This window comes from Camelus bactrianus, chromosome 30, assembly GCF_048773025.1.
Source record: "Camelus bactrianus isolate YW-2024 breed Bactrian camel chromosome 30, ASM4877302v1, whole genome shotgun sequence".
NCBI lineage: Eukaryota > Metazoa > Chordata > Mammalia > Artiodactyla > Camelidae > Camelus > Camelus bactrianus.
In genome coordinates, this window is record NC_133568.1 from 12,816,892 (window position 1) to 12,830,360 (window position 13,469).

Consider the following 13,469-nt stretch of genomic DNA (forward strand, 5'->3'; position numbering starts at 1 on the left):
AAAGAGGTCGACTTACGCCATTTATTTTCCCTGCAGTGTTTTTTCCTCTTTCACTTGGTCTTGTTCTGCTTTAACTTTCCCCTGAGAAGCTATAAATAGCTTGGGAGGTATTTCAGAGATGCTTAAATTAATATTCGTTTCACATCTGTTGCCCGTGGCTGTCACCAAGACCCTGGCTTGAGTTGCTGACCAATTACTGCATTAACTTTTTCTAGATGTGATCCTTTCATTTGCCAGTTTCCTAGATTAATTCCTGATTCACTCCTGCTTTCTTGACCTTTGAGCTTCTTGGCTCTCAGCTATGTTTTGGCCCTCTGGTCCTGCCTATTTCTGCATCTGTTCCCTGAACTTGATCTCTGGGCTCTTACGATTCCTACTAAACTTTGGAAACTTTCCTGTGTATTAGATAAAGCAGGACAGTTGTTCCATAGGTAAATTTATAGAGCTTCAGGACTTAAAGGGACCCTAGAAATCATTAATGATAAACCTTTTAAGATGAAGGCCACGAGGCCCAGAGATGTTGCCTGATTGGCCGAAGTCATCCAGATTCCACCCAGATGTCAGCCTCCTTCCCACTCCCCGCTGTCCTCCTCCCTGGGCAGCCACTCTGCTTCTGGTATATTTGGGAAAAGTGTTTATGTTTCCTCCCATCCTCTCGTGACTTGGTTCCTGCCTTAGGTTATCAAATGTGTGGCTCCCAGAAGTCCGGGGGTCTTCTGAAGCTTTGTTAATAACGTCATGCCCACCACTCTTTAAAGTGCCATCAGTTTAATGATGTGTTTTGTAGCACACCTCTCCCAAGCAGACTTTCACTTATTTGGCAGAATCACGTGAATACCCCAGCTGCAAGGGAGGCTGAGAGATTAGCTACTGAGCTTTTCCCATCTCTGTGGAGGCAGGCGGAAGAAAGGGGCTGTGATGATGCGTTGAGTTAGCCAACTTAAGAGTGTCTACCACACCTTCCTACATAAAAAGCAGAGGTTGTTCTAGAAACGATCCCTGAGACCTTTCTCAGATCCAACTGTTTGTGAGTCTCTGAATAGGGAGAAAGAATTCAGTATATAGGACCACTTTTTAAAAAATTGTTTTTTCTTTTTTTGGGCAGTAAGGTAATTAGGTTTGTTTGTTTGTTTGCTTGTTTATTTATTGGAGGTACTGGGGGTTGAACCAGGACCTTGTGCATGCTAAGCACACACTATGCTTCTGAGTTATACCCTTCTCCTGTAGAATCACTTTTATGTGTAAAGCAATTCCTGGTTTCTGTCCAAGTTCTCCCCAAGAAAAGCATCCTCTCATAGTCCATGTACAGGTTAGAGGAGGAGTTGGGGAGAAAGTTTGGAGTAAAAATTGATGCTGCACCTCTCTGGGTTTCTCTATAAGGTAATGTAGTTATATGGTGGCACAGTGTCACCTCCAGGAGGAGAGAGAGGAGGCCAATATTCACATGATAATGTTGTTCTGGTAGTTCTAGGAAAGGAGAAAAACAAAAAAAATCTATTCAAATGGAAATATTCCTAAGAGAGGTACTCTATGTACTGGTATTACATAATGATTTTTCAGTTAAATTTGTGTTAATGATTTTAGGTTTTAGAAAATTTGGAAAACTAGGAGGAAAGCATTTTGGTTTGAAAAGTTCCCTTTCAGTCTTCACTCACATACCTAATTTTGCATGGTTGCAGTCTTACATGTGTACTATTTTGTGCCCTGATCTTTCCACTCAACATTATCAGATTATTATTATCATTGTTATTATTTTACAGAAAGTGGTGTAAGAGCAAATAGAAGGAATAGGAATGACCAAATGAAGTAGTTACACAGGGGTGGAGACAGAGGGACAGGAGAATCCTGGTGTGCTGATGAGAAACTTTGGCTCCTTCACTGACGTATCCAAGATCTTACAAAGATGACGACTTAAGACAGCAAAGTGAGCTTTGGCTGCTGGGACAGCGGGATTCTCTTTAGGAATCCAAGATAGGTACTCAACGTCCAACTACCTCTTGACAGTTCTTAACCACTTGACATAGGAAGTCACTTTGACCCACTGAGCTCACTTCTCTTTGGAATCAACAATTGTTAAGAAATACCATATATTTCTTAGAGTCATGTTTACTTAGTGTATGATGTAAGCACATCCCCAGAGAAAAAGTGCTGACAAACAAAGCATCCTTTAATACCAGGATCACACACAGTGGGTCAACATTACTTCCTACGTCAAGTGGTTAAGAACTGCCAAGAGATAAGTTAAATATTTCAGGAGTCATTAATGCCATTTGCCAATGATGTTCAGTTTTCCGTCCTTTTGAGCACACAGTAGGATTGCATTTTTGGCTTCTCTTTGGTTGGCTGGGGCAATGTAACTAGTGCTTTTCAAATGGGTTGTGAGCCTAAGTGATGAGTTTACTTGCATGCTAAAGCATTCAGTTGTATCTTGTACAAGTGAGAACCTTTAGCACTTTCTTTTCCTCTGACACAAACAACTAACAGTGTTCAAGGTTGTTGTTTCTCTGTTAGTCTGTTCACAAGTAACTGCAAAGAGCAGTTTCTTTCTTTGGGAAAATTCTGGTAATAGGAGTGAGAACTCTACCTCTAAGGTAGGGTTAAGCCATTGGAGTCTGGGAGATATTTACTATCATTCCAAAACTTAGTCTATCCTGACTGTAAAGACTACTTCTGACGTAGAAAGAATCTGAGATCTTTTACCTAGGACGTAAAGAAAAAGTGAATCTGTCAGGGTCATATTAAACGTTTACGATACAGTATATACACATCGATGTATTCGATGGGAAGGGAATCGGACCTAGTTCTTTCAGCCATTAATTGCTTATATAATTTGTGGCTAATCACTTGATTATCCAATAGTATCATCAGTTCATATAAGAAAGGTAAGATAATGGCATGTCTTTCCTTTTATTTATCCAGTTTTCAAGATAATGAATTGTTCCCTGTCAACTTCAGAAGGTGGCCAATTTACCTTGAGTTTGAATCCTTTGGAATTCTCACCCTCATTAAAACTCAAATTGCCCCAAGTAGAAGCCTTTCTGAATTGCCTCCTGTATGCTTTTGGCATCACCCTGGTAGTCCTTAATATGTTCCATGTTCTCTGGTATGTCAAGATATTCTAGGCCTAAACCAGGAATCAGCCATTTTACCAAGAAATTTTAGTGCCTGTAATGGAAAAAAGATACTAAGATCAGAGTCTGGACTTGCTATTGATATTAGTTTGTTTATATTCTTCTAAACTTCAAATGGATAGAAGTAGGGAGGAAAAATATGTATATATGGCTTGTTGCGAGTTTATTGTTTATCATTTTATTTACTGATATCTCCAACTCAAATTCAAGACTCTAAGGTTTTACTTAGCTTTGGTATTATTGTTGGGAAATAAATCTCCATGGATCTGTTGTGCTTCTGAAAGTCTTGAGAGCAGTGGTGTGACCATCTTTGTTCTAGACTGTCTTCTGAAGGTATTTGTATAGTGAGTAGCCTTGAAAGATAATATCTCTGTCCAAGACAAAGGCTAGTGTATTAGCCAGAGTTCTCCAGAGAAACAGAGCTGATAGGATCTATACATTAAAAAATAACAATAAATGCTGGAGAGGGTGTGGAGGAAAGGGAACCTTCCTCATTTAGTCTGAATTTCGTAAGTCATGTATGGATGTACGGTACTCTATACAAGTGATACTCACCTTATGTTGGTGTCTCTAGTAATTCTGATTGTCTGAAGTCTGTTCTCTGGAAGATTCCTTAGGAAGGTCTTCTCGAGACAATATGAAAATATTACATGAATTCTGTCATGCTGGTAGCAGTCTGTGTCTTATATACTTGAAGGTCACTTTTGTTTGTTATAAAATCCTAGTCTCACATTGTCTTTGTCTAAAATACATTACTCAGTATTTTTCTGGCATAAACCATCTGTTCAAATATCTGATGATAATTTGGTTTTCTTTCTTTTCTAGGTCAAAAGAACTTTTTGCTTAGATGACCAAAAGATTTTCTTTCCTTAAAATCCGGGAAATTTATTAGGCTGTGCCTGGGTGACAATTGGTAGTCTTAGATATAGGATGTGCTTTTTATTATTTTAAGTCTTTTTTCTATAAAATTATTTATGAGCTAAAATTTGTAGTATTTGTTAGCTTTTATATTTATTTTCTTCAGGAAATGCTATTTATATGTTGGAACTTCTCTGTGCAACTTGTCCATTTCTCTCAAATTATTGTTATTTCTTTTTGATTTATGAATTTTTTTAAACTTCTGTTCTCTTAAGGCATTATTTGCTGTGATCATTCTCTTGTTTTTCTTCTAGTTTAGTCTTCCCTTCTATAACGTATTCTCTTTTGTTTTTAATCTTTGAATTTACTCCTCATTTTTTGAATTTTCTTATTCTGATTTATGTTGCTCTTTACTTTTAATCATTTTATATGCATTTTAGCTAATTTTTGCAGGTTTTTTAAAAACAATTTTACACCTCCCTCCTTTGTTTGATCATACGTTGATAATATTCTTTTCTTGTTTATAGGAATATTATTCTTTTCCTTTTTTTTTCTCATTTTGGTTTCATGGTAACCTTATATGGAATTTGATCTCAAGCTTTTTTGATGCTCAAATTAATGAATTTGAATTTGAATGAATTTCCTGAAATTTTAGAAGTATGTTCAAATTAGACAGCTCTTCTTCACAAAAGACCTTCTGTGACTTTTGTTGAAAGTCCAAAAATATGATGGTTTGCATTCTGAGATTTCCTGGTTCTGTTTTCTGCCCCCACTTTTGTCGGGATAGTCTCACTCCTTTCTCTATCTTGTCCCACCTCTGCTCAATCTCCTTTTCTCTCACAGCAGTTTAACCTCATGTGGGACAAGTCACTTTCGTGAGTTCATAAGGGCTAGACTGCCCCAGTCTTCTCGGCTCGCTCCATGAGCCTTTCCTGTACTCACTACTGTTGGAGTCCTTAAATTTACCCTGGAATTTTGAAATTTTGAGTTAAGGCCTGTTTCCTGTTTTGGAGGTTTTTTTTTTTTACTCCAAGGTTCATCTCATAACCTGTTGATTCCTTCTGCTTTCTCCCACACGCATGCCAAGGTAGGCCTCGTGTTATCAGTCTTTGGTCTCTACATGGGGGAAAATGTTGTACAGAGGTTTTTAATTGTCCTCTCTAGTTTTTTTATTCTTACGCAGGGATTCAAGAAGACCAAAGACAATGTGGCCACCACAACTGCCATCTTTGTGGAATTCCCCCATCTATTTACTTTTTTATTTAAAACATGTTATGTAACAGCTACAGTTATGTAAATGCCAGAGGTACAAAAGTGAATAGGATGCTGTTCCCCCTTTGAAGAAACTAGTGTAAAATTGAGAAAAAGCTTTGAATACTATGGCATGTTTTTCCTTTGGTTTTTTAACTTAAATTATTTGTGAAGTATAATATACATGCAGGAAAGTGGACATTTTTAAATTGGGCGACTGAGTAAATTTTCACAAATTGAACAAACCCATGTAACCAGTATCTACATTAAGGAACAGAATGTTGTCAGTACTTCATCAGCTTTTGTCTTGCTCCCTTCCTGTCCATCCGCTCTGACTTGCAAGAGCATAAGAGGAACCACTTCCCTGTCTTCGAACAATATAGACGAGTTTTCCTTGTTTCTGCTCTTTATATGACTGGAATGATAACAATATGTACTTTTTTTGCTCAACATTATACTTTTTATGATAATCGTTATTGCATAGTTGTGTGTATTTAAAGTGTGTTCTCATTTCTCTGTGGATATACCACAGCTTTTTTATCCATTCTACTGATTATAAATATTTACATATCCTAGTTTGATTCAGCGCTCTGGGTGGGATCCAGACAGGGAAAAGCTATGACCAAAACTATCTTTCAGGAAACTAGTTCTGGGAGTTCTTTGTAAGAGTAGATTAGAAGAGGGAGACAACAAAATAAAAAGGCTAGTTTAACCGCTATAGAAGAAAATAAGGGATTCGAATATATTAAATAGAAGAAAGACAAACGTTTGGATATGAGTCACTGTATACTGGTAGAATCTGCCAAACCTGTGTGAGGGAGAACAAATAATTACAGTTGACATAGAATTTGGGGTGGGAAGAGGATGGTGAATTCAGATAGGCTATCCTGATGCAAAGCCTATTTACATGCGACTCTACCTTTTCCTCTTATTTCCTGTTCCTACAAGTCCTGAACTGATCCCTCAGGCTTCCTGGAACCATGTACATTAACAAATACAAGACCTTATATTTTTTACACTTAACTAGTAATGCAGTGATTTCAGTAATACAGGGTCCCAGTAACATAAAACACCCATTGAGAAGAATCTGCAATTACTGCCTTCCACTTCACACGACTGTATTATTTTTATTTTATGTCACACACACAAGTTCTTTAAAGGAGCTAATCGAGATTGACAGCTCCTGGGCTGCAGCTCTTCCCTCGCAGGCACACAAGCCAGCCCCACTTCTTTATGTCTGTGCTGTGCTGCACCCACCCAGATGTCTGTGCTCGCCGCCGGAAGCTCGGGTGCTGCGCTTTCCCCCGGCCTGCCCTCCCTTATGAACAGGAAGAAAAGTGTTCCCCGATGGCCTGAGGAAGGGCATGTGACACCAGCAAACTCTCCACATCACGCAGAAGTCTCAGTTCTGAGCGGAGCCTCCCTGTTGATCTATAGTTTTCTACAGTCGGCAGGCACTGATGAAATTTGCATGTGAGCAGACTCTTTGCCTCTTATGGTCCCATCTGTTCCTGCTGTTAATTTTTCACCTGGAGCCCTAATTATAACTAACTTTGGGCAGAAATGCCTATGACATCACTGTCAGGAGATCAGAGCTTCAGGTGGGAAATAAGGTGATGAAGCAGATGGACGTCATCTGAGCAAAGATCTTAGTGTTTCATAAATATCCACTGCCTAAGAATAATAGTGAAAGGAAACGCTGAAGACGGAAGCCAGGACAATAACTCCTAATTACACTGCTCTTTGTTTTTTCCCTTTTCTAACTTATCCCATGTCACCTGTAGTGTAGGGCTGTGATTCGTAGGTATTAGAATCACACTGTTAGTAAGCCTGGCTTCCCTAGGATCCATCATGTGAAATAGACACCCTCTTGGCTTATAGGTTAAGCTAAGACTCTGGATTCCATGACTTTGCCATCCTAGGAGTAGCCAGTGAAGCACCTGGAAGACCACTCAGAAGAAGAAGCCATCACAAAGTTTGTATTTGTCCAAATATTTCTCCACAGTATAAGCAGATTCGTAATTCTTCCAGATTCAGCCCATCTCCCATCTTATCACTCATAGGACCATTGTTATGGGAGGCCGGAGGGGAAGATCTCGCCCTCTTCCTCTAGTGACACGGAGCTTCAGCCAATCAGCTGTCTAGAAAATTGCCTGAAGTATGTACTCCTCTTATGGATGTGCTAAGAACACAAAAAATTACTCACTGACGATGAAAAATATACCTACCAAATATAAGGAAAATGGAAAGGGTATAGAAATGAGATTCAAACTTACAGCCAAGATGGAAAGGAGATTAAGGATTCTAAGCTAGTCTCCAAACAGTAAAATTTCCAACTTCTACTTAAATCCATCACCTACCCTTTTAAAAAATGTTTTTCCATCAAAATATTTCTTTCATGACTGTTCTGTTGACTCTATCAGCTCATGAGCTGCAACTTGGTAGAATAGGTCAGTTTAGGACAGAAAGAGCTAACATGGGGCATTTTACTAGTTGAAGGGGCCTTGCTTAGTCTGATTGAGAATCACATAGCAATTTTCCAAGGATACAGTCATAAGCAGCTTCCCCCCCCCCCCCCCACTATTTGAATGGGACTTGACACAGCCAGCCTCACAGAAAATACACACGCACAAGCAAAATTTATTGCCACCTCCTGCCCTCCAGAGGTCCATTGAGGGGGGCAAAATACAACGATCCTTTGTCAAACAGGAGTTATCTTTTTTCCTACTCCGTGTGGGCTTTGGTAATTACTCTGATGGCAGAAATGAGCAGGCAGATACAGCCAAACAACCTACAAGTTCTTCAGGGAAGCTGGACTTTTACTGACAATCAGAAGAGAAATAGCCAGTCAGTCAGTGGATCTCCACAAGTGATACAAAATCAGCTTTCATATCAAGCCAAGTGAGCAACTGTTCCCTTCCTCTCCCCTGAAGGACAGCTTTCTGTCTTATGGGACCAACTATGCACAGATCCGCCTCCTGGGGACAGTCGAGCTCAGGGCAAGGCTACCTATCACATCCAGAGTTAATAGTCATGTTAGGGCTTCTCCCTAGCCTCCTGAGCAGAAATATACTTTTGAGACAGTTGAAAACCCAGGCACATGTTCCCATTTCAAATACAGTGTTGGAGTCTGAATTCAAACTGTTGCGATATTATCAAGTTGCTTCATGTGGCTTTATATTGAAGGACTACTGGTTTCCAGTACTTGTAGGGAGCATCTCATTGGTACAGAACACAGGTCTGGCTGCTCACCGCTCTAAAAGTTAATACTCGAGACAAGTGCTGGTAGGAATAGAAAGGTTGCTTTTATCAGAAGACTGGCAATCTGGAGAGAAGACAGGTCTCAGAACCAACTCCAAAGCTTCTGCTTGACCATGAAAGTTTTTAAAGGGAAGATGGGGACATAATCTCAGTTAATCACTGAAGTAGGGGCTCAGATTCATTGCCATCTCCCACTGCATGCAGACCTGTCAACATCTTGTGATTTAGTTACTATATTGTTCATACAGATTGTTTACAAGATTACTGAAGGGGAAGCTGGGGAAAATATCTGGTTGGTTTTTAATTAGTTTTTCTTCATTTCTATTTCTTTGCTCTAAGGAAAAACCAACAGGTTAGGTAAAGTATTGTGTAATCAAAAGAAAGATCTGTTTGGGCCACAGCTGAGTAGGGTATAGGAGTGCCTGGTTTAAGATTAGTTACAGTATAGCTTTGCTAAAGTGACAAAATAAAGGGGCCTCCTGCAGAGATCTCTTTCCTACAGAGTTCTTTTCTGCAAAAAGTTGCTTACAAATCCCCTTGGTCAGACATCATTCCATTTCTTTAGGATCATGGATGAAGGTCCATTTTCTGTACCTTCTTCATGCTGACATAGGGCACCATATTTGTGGAGTGGAAGATGTCAACATGGGTTTGTAGCATCTCTCTTTGCTGACAATTTTAGTTGCCCACTTACTTATATAGGCAGTGCAAGAGACAATTATTTTGATGCTCACAAAGATACAGATTATTTTGAGCAATAGTGTTAATCCCGTTCTCTTGAGGCCAGTTCTTGGAATTATGTTAGCCATAGGTTTAGTACGGGTCGAGATGGAGCAGCTTATGTCATGGTTACAATATGGTCATGATGCAGTTAGCTTTTTCCCTCTGGTGGGAGTTAGAGTATCTGTAAAACAACTCAGGAATGTGCATCAGACACTGGAAGATTCTATGACTGCATTGTCCTAATCATTAACTGAGCATGCTTCCTTGTGACTCAGGGAGGCCTGGGAGAATCCAGTTTTTCTATAAACAAGAGGCAGGGGACATGGAGGGCCTTTGTGTTTGGGGTGGAGGAGGGAACTCACAGGACTCTGCTTGGTTTCATCATGACCAAAGATAAAACCTTTCCTTGTGAAATAACATTTGTTTGAGTAGTGCCTAGAATTTTTTCTAGCTCTAAGCAAGGAGGGGCTTATCTAAGGATTCTCTTACCAAGATGAGTCTTGAAATAATGTGAATCTGCATGGACAGGTTCAGAAGACAGACACAGATCAGCAAACACAGGAAAGGCATCTTGAGCATAGAAATACAGAGAGTAAGACCATCTTTGGGGAAGAGTTAAGACAGATTTTTATCCTGGTGGCAGTGTCATTCCTTCATAAAAGCCCTCAGCTGACAGACAACAGAAAAAAATCCTAGTTATACAGCCCAAGATATATCCATACAAAAAAAAAAGAAAGACAGAAAAGGAAATCTAGGTAAACTAGCTGATTTCAAGTTTTTAAAACAAGGCCTGAGAGTAAAAAATGTACAAAGTCCAAATAAACAGGTATATACACAGAGGAGATTCATTGTCCACTGCCAGTCGTAGCTGAATTTTTTTGCCAGTAGGTTCCCTTATATCACCTAAAAGTAAATCCACACCAGTGACAGATAATGGGTATAATGTGACCTTCTTCCTCTCTTGTTTTTATTCTTCTCTTAAGGTGTAATAAAATAGCTGACATTTCAGGCCAAGAGTCAGAAAGTGTTGGTTGAACATAGACTGACCTGAGCCTCTCTTTTTGCCAAGACTACTTCTTAGAAAATCAATGCATTGGTTTTGGTGTCTTGATTAGAAGCCTTGACTTAGAAGAAATATCTCAGATTTCTTTCATATAAATCCTCTTACAAAGAATTGGCCCCAGTCATCATGTGCTGGATACTGTCATGATTCTCAAAATAAGAAATGAACCTTGTTCCTCTCCAACAGAGGGGGGGGGAATATATATATATATATATATATATGTATATATATGTACACACACATGCACACATATACATATACATATACATATATATGAGTTTGTGTTTCTCGTTTTTCCACCGATTGAAAAAGAAGTTTCAGCACCATTTTGACAAAGTCGTCTAGCCAAATATTTTTATTACCTTTTTAGCAGACACCTGAGTAAAAATCAAGACAACGAGAAAAGTATTTCTTTCGGATATCTGCATAATGATCCTGCCTCAGTGATTGTGTATGTTGAAGGTAAGAGAGGATGTCCTAGAAACGGCCACAAGATTTTATTCATTTTACTCCTTTTGGTGGGCTCTGTACATGTGCTGCAGAAGGGTTCCTTTAGCAGAGTGGAAGTTGGGGGCCAAAGCATTGCCCCCGGCAAAGCTTATTCTGTCCTGTTGTGAGCATCCCCGATGGACTTGCTCGGTGATCTGAGACAACTTGCTTATTCTCACTGAATTTTGTCTCCCATTTTCTATTTCCGTTAGATTCTCTAATTAGCTATTTATACCAGTTCCAGCCATTTGTGTACTGCCATAGGAAAAATAAATTTAAAAAATATAGCGTGTGAAGCCAGCCCACAATTAATGAAGAAATCTCATTTATTTTGTCTTGAAGCTGGATGTTAGGAATTCAAAATTTATTTTCCCATAGAAAAATATTATAAAGCATAGACAGGTTATTAATTTAGACTACCACATTTTATTTTTTAGAGAATGTAGATGAAGATTAAAATCTATTTTTAAAACCCTGTTGTCTCGTCCACGATACTGTATTTGCATTTTCCAGATTCACATACCATGAGCATACCTGCTCCCAGCGCAATCCCACCCCCTTGAACCGGGTTAGGGTCGGGGGTAGGGGTCAGCTGAGATCCAAGTGGTAGCAATGGCTCAAGTGGGGAAGGAAGGAGAGGAAGTCTCCATGGCAACCATAGCTCAGTTGGGAGGACTCAGTCCCCAAGCCTTAGGCATCTTTTGTTTCATGGGTGAAGGGTGAGGATTCTGAGTGTCTCCAAGAAGAGCAGGAAGAGTTAAGAAAACTCCCAGCAGTCCCTTTGTTGAGGTGAAGCTATAGGAGGGAAAGTATCTGTGCGAAAGGAAGATTTGGGATTGAGCGTCATTGGTCTCTGATGATGTCCAAGTTCTCTGGCTTATTGGTTGTTTATCTGTAGCTCCTGACACCATGCCAGGCAAATAATAGGCTTCTGGTAAATATTAAATTGTCCTGGAAGATTATCCTTGGAAGAATTAAAAAATAAGTCACTTTGCATAGGATCTAGCTAAAATAATCCTGCTCAAATTTGTATTTCACTCTCTAGAGGGTTGTAAGCTTCCAAATATTTGCAAATGTTTGCATACTATGGTACACAAAGAGCAGGGGTAGACACTGTTGTTGGAATAGAACTATGACCTACAAGTTCACTGGTAATAGGCTAGAATAGAAACTTCTGCCCTAACACTCTAATGACTCAAAACAACCAGCCAAGAAACAATAGAGCAGAGGGGACAAGAGCCCACATTTTAGAATCAAACGGAACTTGATTTGATTCATAGTTCTGTGCAACGTGGCTGAGTTTCGTGTTCTCAAACTCTCCATTTGTTTATGTGTAAAAATGGAAATATTTTTAGAAGAATGCACTGCCACATTGGATCGTGGTGAAGATTAAATGAGATATTGGACGTGAAGTTGCCTGGTGCATAGTAAGAACTTAACAATGAATGCTATCTTACAATATTTCTGACTTTGGGGAAATGTGACTCGAAGGCAAAATAAAAGCCTTTCTACAGAGCTGAGACCAGCCACACCAGGGCCAGGAGTGAATTTCAGGGCGCTCCGCCCCGTACCTGAGCTCCCTTGAATGCTGATCGCAGCCATCACAGCTCATGGGGGGAGAGAGGGAGAGGCGGGAGGAGTCAGCATCATGTTTCTCCTGCGGGCTCGTGTCGTCCGCCATGACTTCCACATCCATTGTGCTTGTGCTCCAGGCGGCTCTGTTATTAGTTTCGGTTGCTGGTTCTCCTCCAGCTGTGTGTCCATCAGGGTCCATTGCAGAATAGCAATCTGTCCTCACACGACACAAACGCAGTGTGGCAGTCTGTGAAAAATACCCTCAGAACCCTAGGCCTCCCCTAGTCTCGACCCTCAGCGGCTCACTGCTTGGAAGACGTTGTTCCCAAAGTTTCCAAGGTCTCCTTTGTTACTTCTCAGTCATACTTGCAGCTTGTCGCTCTGAGCTAACTAGCCCCACAGCTAGACCTTTGACAAAGATATTGTCTTTTGCTGGTATTGTCTATTTCCTTAGCAGAAAAAAGTCAAGGCTGGGGATCTTTGATTCTGAGAGATTATCATTTCACTCATCCTGGAAGGACATACACAGGTTATCTTTCATCCCTGCCTTCAAGTCATCATGGTCCCCTAGTCAATATGTCATTACCTCCCCTGTCACCTATAACCACAACCTTTTTATTAACTCTGTGTCACAGTGTCATGACATGAAACTGCCCCATGCTTGCTTCTGATTTCTCTTCCCACATCTCTGAACTTCCCTTTCAGGAATCCATGCTTCGTATGTTTTTGTGTCTGTCTTAGCATCTTAACCCCTTAACCCCCAGCCTTGGGAAACCACATAGAAACTCATGTCTGTGACAGATGGAGCGACATGACCCTCTCAAGGCTTCTTGCTTTCCTGGAGTATATCACGTCCACACAGCACCATCCTGGGTCAGCTGCCGTGTGAAGTTCATTGTCCCCGGGAGTGTTCACTCCTACAGTTCCTCCATTATCAGCGGGCTTGTGAATTCCTGCTCCTCCTCCTCCCTGCCCTAACAGTCAGATGGAAGAAATGGACAAAAAGCAGCTCGTTAACAAACATTAAGTGATCATGTTGTAGTTCTTGGGAGTCATTCGGATCAAGAGGAAGTCAGAGTAGAAGAAAACAAGAGATGACCAGAAGCGGGGGAGCAGAC